At 41.1% G+C, this 7,649-nt stretch overlaps 1 non-coding gene across 1 annotated transcript; it reads left to right on the forward strand.

Moving 5' to 3' along the window:
- The first annotated feature begins 5,790 nt into the window (after positions 1–5,790).
- Positions 5,791–5,899, forward strand: LOC141615682 (small nucleolar RNA R71). Its single transcript, XR_012530088.1, has one exon. It is a non-coding gene; the product is annotated as a small nucleolar RNA R71 (small nucleolar RNA).
- Positions 5,900–7,649: the final 1,750 nt, after the last annotated feature.

Genomic DNA, 7,649 nt, shown 5'->3' on the forward strand with positions numbered 1-7,649 from the left:
TAAGCTCGAGACCTAATGTCTCTCCTCTCAAAAAACTGATAATTATTCTGAAAACATCGGTTAGTTATATAGGAATATCACGCACTCTTATTCCTAAACCTAAGAACACATTGGGCTTTCTAATTCTTGATCTTTTAATTTGTGCATCAGCCCGCGTGGTGGTCGATCGACCACTGAGGTCAGTCGATCGACCAAAGGTGCTGTACAGAATTGCATTCTGACGATTCCTGCAGCGCGTACCGATCTTAAAACAGCTGCCATGTCTTCGTTACTTGGTCAAATCAGGCGTTCTACGCGGCGTTGGAAAGCTAAGAGGATAAGCTTTCACCTCCAATTGGAATCACTTGATTATCAGCTGTAGAGCTCGAGATATGGCCATCTGAAACAGGCTGCAATATCGTGAAGTGGTTCTTTGCTTGTTAAACTCGTACGCACCCTTGCTTTTACTATCTTTAGGCCTTGAAACGCGCACCAAGCTCATTCCTCGAGTCAATACTCCATGTCAAATGCAATGCTAAGTACTTAGGGATGGATTCGGCTTATTTTCCACTGAAATCTTCATATTCTTACAAAATCACAAGAAAAGGAAGAAATACACGAAACAAGGGAAATAGTAGCATAAATTACTCAATTGAGCTCTGAAATGCGTGTAAAATAGGGTGTAAAACATCATATAAATGTCACGCATCACTCACTTAGTCGATCGACTGCCAACGCTAGCAATTAAATTTTAATTCGTCAAAAATTCATTTTGCCATCATAATTTTCCTGTCTTTCTCTCACAAACATCCAGTAAACCACATACGCACTTTGCATAAAATAAATTCCTGCAAAATTTATCAAAGGCGTTCATTTTCTTAACCAAGTAATTACTAAAAAGAAATAAATAAAGCTCGAAATGCAAAGTAAAAGAAATAACAAAATAAAATTCCTAAATTACAATTAATTACAACCCGGGTTGCCTCCCGGTTAGCGCTGGTTTAAGAGGTCCCGCACGACCTTTTTTTACCTCACTTTGAATCATCCGATAACGGTTCGAAGTACAATACCTCGACTTTCCCAACATATGCATCTGATCCGTGATAATGCTTCACATATTGGCAATTAACTTTGAATCTTTCTCCAGCAGAGGTCTCCAATTCAACTGATCCGAACTTTGTGACTGCTGTGACCGTGTAAGGGCCAGTCCACCTGGATTTCACTTACAAGGAAATAAACGGATACGAGCGTTAAAAAGGAGTACCTTATCGCCAATATGGAACTCGCGCTTGATGATTCTCTTGTCGTGCCAGCGCTTTGTTTTCTCCTTGTAGATCCTAGCATTGTCATAGGCCAGCAGCCTAAATTCCTCCAACTCATTCAGCTGTGTCATACGTTTCTCACGAGAGAGGTTAGGATCCAAATTAAAATCACATTTAGCTCACCAAGACTTACGCTCTAACTCAACAGGCAAATGACATGTCTTACCATAAATCAATCGGTATGGTGACATCCCGATTGGCGTTTTAAACACGGTCCTATAAGCCCATAAGACATCATCTAACTTAAGACTCCAATCTTTCCGTGATTTAGAAACAACTTTAGCTAAGACTTCTTTCAATTCTCTGTTAGAAACCTCAACCTGACCACTAGTTTGGGGATGATACCCCAAACCTCTACGATGTTGGACACCGAATTTAGTCAACAGAGCACTAAGTTGTTTCTCTTTAAAATGCATTCCACCATCGCTAATGACAACCCGAGGGACACCAAAACGAGGGAAAATGATCTTTTAAAACAATTTAATCACGGCCTTTGCATCGCAATGGGGAGTAGCAATAGCTTCCACCCATTTGGACACATAATCTACAGCTACGAGGATATATTTATTACCTTGACTGCTCGGAAAGGGTCCTTGATAATCAATGCCCCAGACATCGAAAATCTCAACCTCAAGAATGCCTACCTGTGGCATCTCGTGTCTATTGGAAATATTCCCCGATCTTTGACAAGCATCGCACTCAGCAACAAAATTGCGACAATCTGCATGCAAAGTTGGCCAATAGAAACCAGATTGGAGTACCTTAGCCACAGTCCTAGACGGACCATGGTGACCACCATAAGTAGAAGAGTGGCAAGCTTCTAGGATATCCATCACCTCCCATTGAGGCACGCATCTCCGGATGAGACTGTCTACGCATTCCTTGAAAACATAAGGATCATCCCAAAAGTATTGCCTAGCATCATAAGCGAACCGCTTCTTCTGCTGCCATGAAAGCTCGGGTGGTATCCTACCTGTCACAGCAAAGTTAGCAAAATCAGCAAACCACGGAGGTGGATAAGACCCTGAAGTAGTAATGGCTAACAGACTCTCATCAGGAAAAGAATCATTAATAGGTAACGAATCCTCCCTGTCTGTCAGCTGCAGACGAGATAAGTGGTCAGCCACCACATTCTTAGCTCATTTCTTATCTTTGATCTCCAAATCAAACTCCTGCAAAAGGAGTATCCACCTCAAAAGCCTCGGCTTCGCATCTTTCTTAAGAAAGAGAGTCTTCAATGTTGCATGGTCAGTATAAACAGTAACCTTAAAACCTAACAAATAAGACCGAAATTTGTCTAAGGCAAAAACTACTGCTAGAAACTCTTTCTCAGTGGTAAAATAATTAATTTGAGCCTCATCCAGAGTTCGGCTCGCATAATATATGGCATTCAAAGCTTTATTCGTCCGCTGTCCCAAAACTGCACCGACCGCATAATCGCTGGCATCACACATGATCTCAAATAGGAGGTCCCAATCAGGCGGCTGAATGATTGGCGTAGAAACTAGGGCCTCCTTTAACCTGTTAAAAGCGGCAAGGCACTCATCATTAAATTCAAAGACAGTATCCTTAAGGAGCAAATGTGTGAGTGGTTTAGCAATTTTTGAAAAATCCTTAATGAAACGCCGATAAAAACCAGCGTGACCAAGGAAACTCCGCACTCCTTTAACATTCATGGGAGGAGGCAATTGCTCAATCACCTGCACTTTTGCTTTGTCAACATGTATACCTTTATCAGAAATCAGATGCCCTAACACAACTCCCTCATTGACCATAAACTGACACTTTTCCCAGTTTAAATCAAGATTAACATCTATACAACGCTGCATGACTTTATCAAGATTAGCTAAACAACGATCAAAGTCACTACCATAAACTGAGAAATCATCCATGAATACCTCCATAATGTTCTCTATATAATCAGAAAAAATCCCCATCATGCACCTCTCGAAAGGTAGCGGGCGTTACACAATCCGAAAGGCATTCTACGGTACGCAAAAACACCCTGTGGACAGGTAAAAGTGGTCTTACTCTGATCATCTGGATGAATAGGGATCTGAAAGAACCCTGAATATCCGTCTAGAAAACAGAAAAATTTGTTAGAGGCAAGTCTTTCAGTCATTTGGTCAACAAAAGGGAGGGGGAAATGGTCTTTCTTGGTGGCGGCATTTAATTGTCTATAATCAATGCACATCCGCCACCCTGTCACTACTCGAGTTGGTATTAATTCATTTTTCTCATTTTTAACCACGGTAGTCCCTCCTTTCTTCGGGACTACCTGAACTGGGCTAACCCACTTGGAGTTGCCAACTGTATAAATAATACCTGCATCGAGTAGTTTCATCACCTCAGCCATAACAACTTCCTGCATCTTTGGGTTCAACTTGCGTTGACCTTGTCTGTAAGGCTTATGGCCTTCCTCCAGCTCTATCCTGTGCATACAAACATCAGGGCTGATGCCCTTAATGTCATCCAAAGAGTAACCTAGAGCCTTCCTATTTTTCTTAAGCACACACATCAAAGCAGACAGTTGGTCATCATTAAGCTTAGCACTAATAATAGCTGGGTACTGCTCTGTATCATCTAGAAAAACATACTTAATATTGGGAGGAATTGGCTTACGCTCTGGCACCTTTACCTCTACAGCATAGACAAAATCAGCTTCAATGGTGTAGCAAGTATTTACCAAGTTATCGTTGGCCAGGCTTAAAAGCATCTCATCTTCTTCTCATTGAGCTCATAGCTCTCCATTGAGGCTACCAAAGCATCTGGCTCCTCAGCATTCTCCACTTTATTACCTGCACACTCATCTAAATGGGTTAGATCAGCTAAGGGATCCTTGGATAAGGATTCCCTCCAATTACAAGTAACTGCCCTGTCAACATTATCAATGGAGTAACACGTATCATCATCAGCAGATTCAGTCGCCTTGTGAGCAAGACTGAACTCAATGGTGTCATCTCCTACCTCTAAGGTTATGGTTCCGCGTTTGACATCTATTACAGCCCCGGCTGTATGTAAAAATGGCCTACCTAAAATAATAGGTATCTGACTGTCCTCTGCAATGTCCAAAACAACGAAATCGACAGGAATAAAAAACTTACCCACTCGAACGGGTACATCCTCTAGAACTCCTATAGGTCTCTGAGTCGATCTATTTGCCATTTGAACGGTAATATCGGTTACCTTGAGTCTACCAATATTTAACCTTTCGTAAACAGAATACGGCATGACACTGACACTGGCCCCTAAATCAGAAAGGGCCTTTCCAATTTCGTGGTTACCTATAGTGCAAGGAATTGAAAAACTACCCGGGTCCTTCAATTTAGGTGGTACATTAATTTGTGAAAGAGCATTACATTCCTCCACAAAAGCAACATTACCATCATCACGAAAATTTCTCTTACGATTTAAAATGTCTTTCATAAATTTAGCGTAAGAGGGTACCTGGGTAATTAAATCAGTGAAAGGAACCGTTACCTCGAGATTCTGGACCATCTCCAGAAACTTACCAAACTTGCGCTCCAGCTTAGTACTCTTCAAACATTCCGGATACGGGACTGCAACACTGGCCGTAGGATCAGCAACCTTTGGCTTCCGTAAGTTTAAAACTTCCGTCAAATCATCAATGAGTGAAGAATCATGCAAACTAGTTGACGGATTTGCATCCTGCACTGGGACCCCGGTCGATCGACTGATATGAGTGGTCGATCGACCAACTTGGCTAGGCGTGAACAGTTCCTGTTCAGAATTAATTTCGTCAGGTGACTCAGTCGATCGACTGACAATGTTGGTCGATCGACCAGAAGTACTGGGTGTGAATAGTTTCTGATCAGAAACATTTTTATCTGACGCTTCAGTCGATCGACTGACAATGTTGGTCGATCGACCAGAAGCGCTGACAATTGAGCTCGTTTTTGCACCAGAAACTAAACTAGCTTCTTCATCATATCCCAAGTCTTCTTTTGGCTTGTCGGGACTTTCATAAGAGAGGCCACTTCTGAGATTAATGGCATTAATCATTTCAATTGGCCCTTCACATTTGCTTGAAGAATTAGCGACTTGCTTAGCCTCTATATTCTCCAACTGCTTCACAAAATTCTTTGAGGACTCAATCCCGGATGCTTCCATATTCGCCACTTGAATCAAAAGAGCTCGGACCATTTCTCTCAATTCCTCGATCTCATTTGAGTTATGAACGGGAATTTCAACTTTTTCCTTGGAAGCTTCAGCGGTCTCGAGCTTCTCGAGACGGGCAGTGATAGAAGTAATGAGTGTCACAACGTTACTCATTTCATCACTTTGCTTTCGTGACTTTCCACGTGAACTTCCAAACTCAACTCTATGGACGGCCATCTCCTCAATAGTGTTCCAACCTTTATTTTGACCGGTATTGTTTTGGAACCTACCATTAGCAGCTGCATCCAGGATGACCTTGTAATCATCATATAGAGCATTATAGAATACATTGCAAAGGTACCACTGCTGGAAGCCATGGTGAGGGACAGCTCGGACCAAACTTTTGAAACGTTTCCATGCTTCACAAAAGCCCTCATCAGATTCTTGCTGGAAATTTGTAATTTTACTCCTCAAGGCATCAGTCTTTGAAAGCGGGAAATACTTCTTGTAGAAGGCTAATGCTAGAGATGTCCAATCCGTGACTCCAACTGCTACCCTATCAAGGTAGCGGTACCAATCTCGCGCCGAATCCTTCAAGGAGTATAAGAACATCAACCCCTTTACTTCATCCTGAGTCACCCCAGCTGGTATAGGTATGGAACAGTAGTAGTCTGTGAAAATTTCCATATGCTTCAAGGGATCCTCATCTGGTAGACCAGCAAACTGATTTCGCTCCACTAAATCAATATAAGAGGAACGAAATTCGAAGTTACCCGTAGTAGGAGTAGGTAACTGGTGCCCCTTTGGAAGATGGTGTTCCTTTGGCTGAAGATTATCATAAATTGTAGCCATATTCGCAGAACTGAGAGTACTCAAGCCTTCCTCTCAAAAACCTGTCTTCTAATTGTGCAAAAGCAAAACTAGAAGCAAAGGTAAGCAACGGCCTCAAGGAACCAAAGTTCCTTGAGACAAGAAAAATAAACTAAAAATAAAGCAAACATAATTACACCGTCTCCCCGGCAACGACGCCAAAATTTGATACCGTCGCTTTGTATCAAAATTAAATTTATAATTCCAAACTAAAACTATAGCTAGTGATAGTAAGGGTCGAACCACAAAGAGACAAGGTCAATTTTGTTTGCTTATTTCCAGTCTATAAAAGTAACAATTAAGTGGGGGGGTTTTGAATTTGATTGACTAATTTGACTAATAGCTTAAATAAGAATTTCAAGATAAAAGGAAGATCGGGAACTTCGGTTCACCATGGGTAAGGTCAGGTCAATAAGGTGGCAAAAGTCTAATAAAACGGTCTCAGGGAATATGAACAAGCCTTTCGATCTATGCTCAAATTAACCACACGGTCTACTAACTCCCAAGAATTTCTCAAAGCTTTCGCTCAAAGGAAATTCAAATCTAATGATAACTTTAAATTACTAATTTTTCAATCTAGTAAAAGGGTTTATCAAAAGACAACAAGATCGATATGGAAGAATTCATGCTAACCAAATAATCCTAATTTACGCCATGGCTCACCTCGTTCCCAATCAATAAAATTAGCTACGCATGATTACAACTACGACAATTGCTAAATTAAAGACAAAGAACAAGACCGACATAAATGAAATTGAATAAAAGACAAAAGACAAGAGATGAATTGCTGGAATTAAATTCGTAAAACAAGAATTGAAATAACAAGAATTAAAAGAAGAAGGAATTTGCATAAAACTTACTAAATGAAATGATGAACAACGTAGTCAAATTCGAGGTTTTCCGTCTTCCCAAAACTAGATCTAAAAACTGAGTTCTTCAGTTATGAGAGGCATAACCTAACAATTGCTGCGTTCTACTGATATAAAGATACCAAAAGTTAATTACAAGTTGGGCTTTTAAAAGTCTTAAACGAAAAAATCAATATCACCAAGATCGTCGATCGATCGACCGTCAAGATGGTCGATCGATCGTCACTTCGAATGATGGCGTCTGTACTTCATTGGTCGATCGATCGTGAAGCATAGTCGATCGATCAATGAGCTGCGTAGTGGCTTCTTTCTCTCTTCAAATCAGCTCTCCACTCCTTTGCACGCATCCCAAGGTGGGTGAATCCGAACTCCCTTCTTCAAAGCTTCCCTAAAGTTGCCCCCGGAGGACGGTTTAGGCTTGATTTAGCTTACTTCCATTCATTCCTACAATAAATCATAGAATATGCAAAGTAAACCATTTCGGGAGAAA

The sequence above is a fragment of the Silene latifolia genome, chromosome 11 (genome assembly GCF_048544455.1).
Source record: "Silene latifolia isolate original U9 population chromosome 11, ASM4854445v1, whole genome shotgun sequence".
Lineage (NCBI taxonomy): Eukaryota > Viridiplantae > Streptophyta > Magnoliopsida > Caryophyllales > Caryophyllaceae > Silene > Silene latifolia.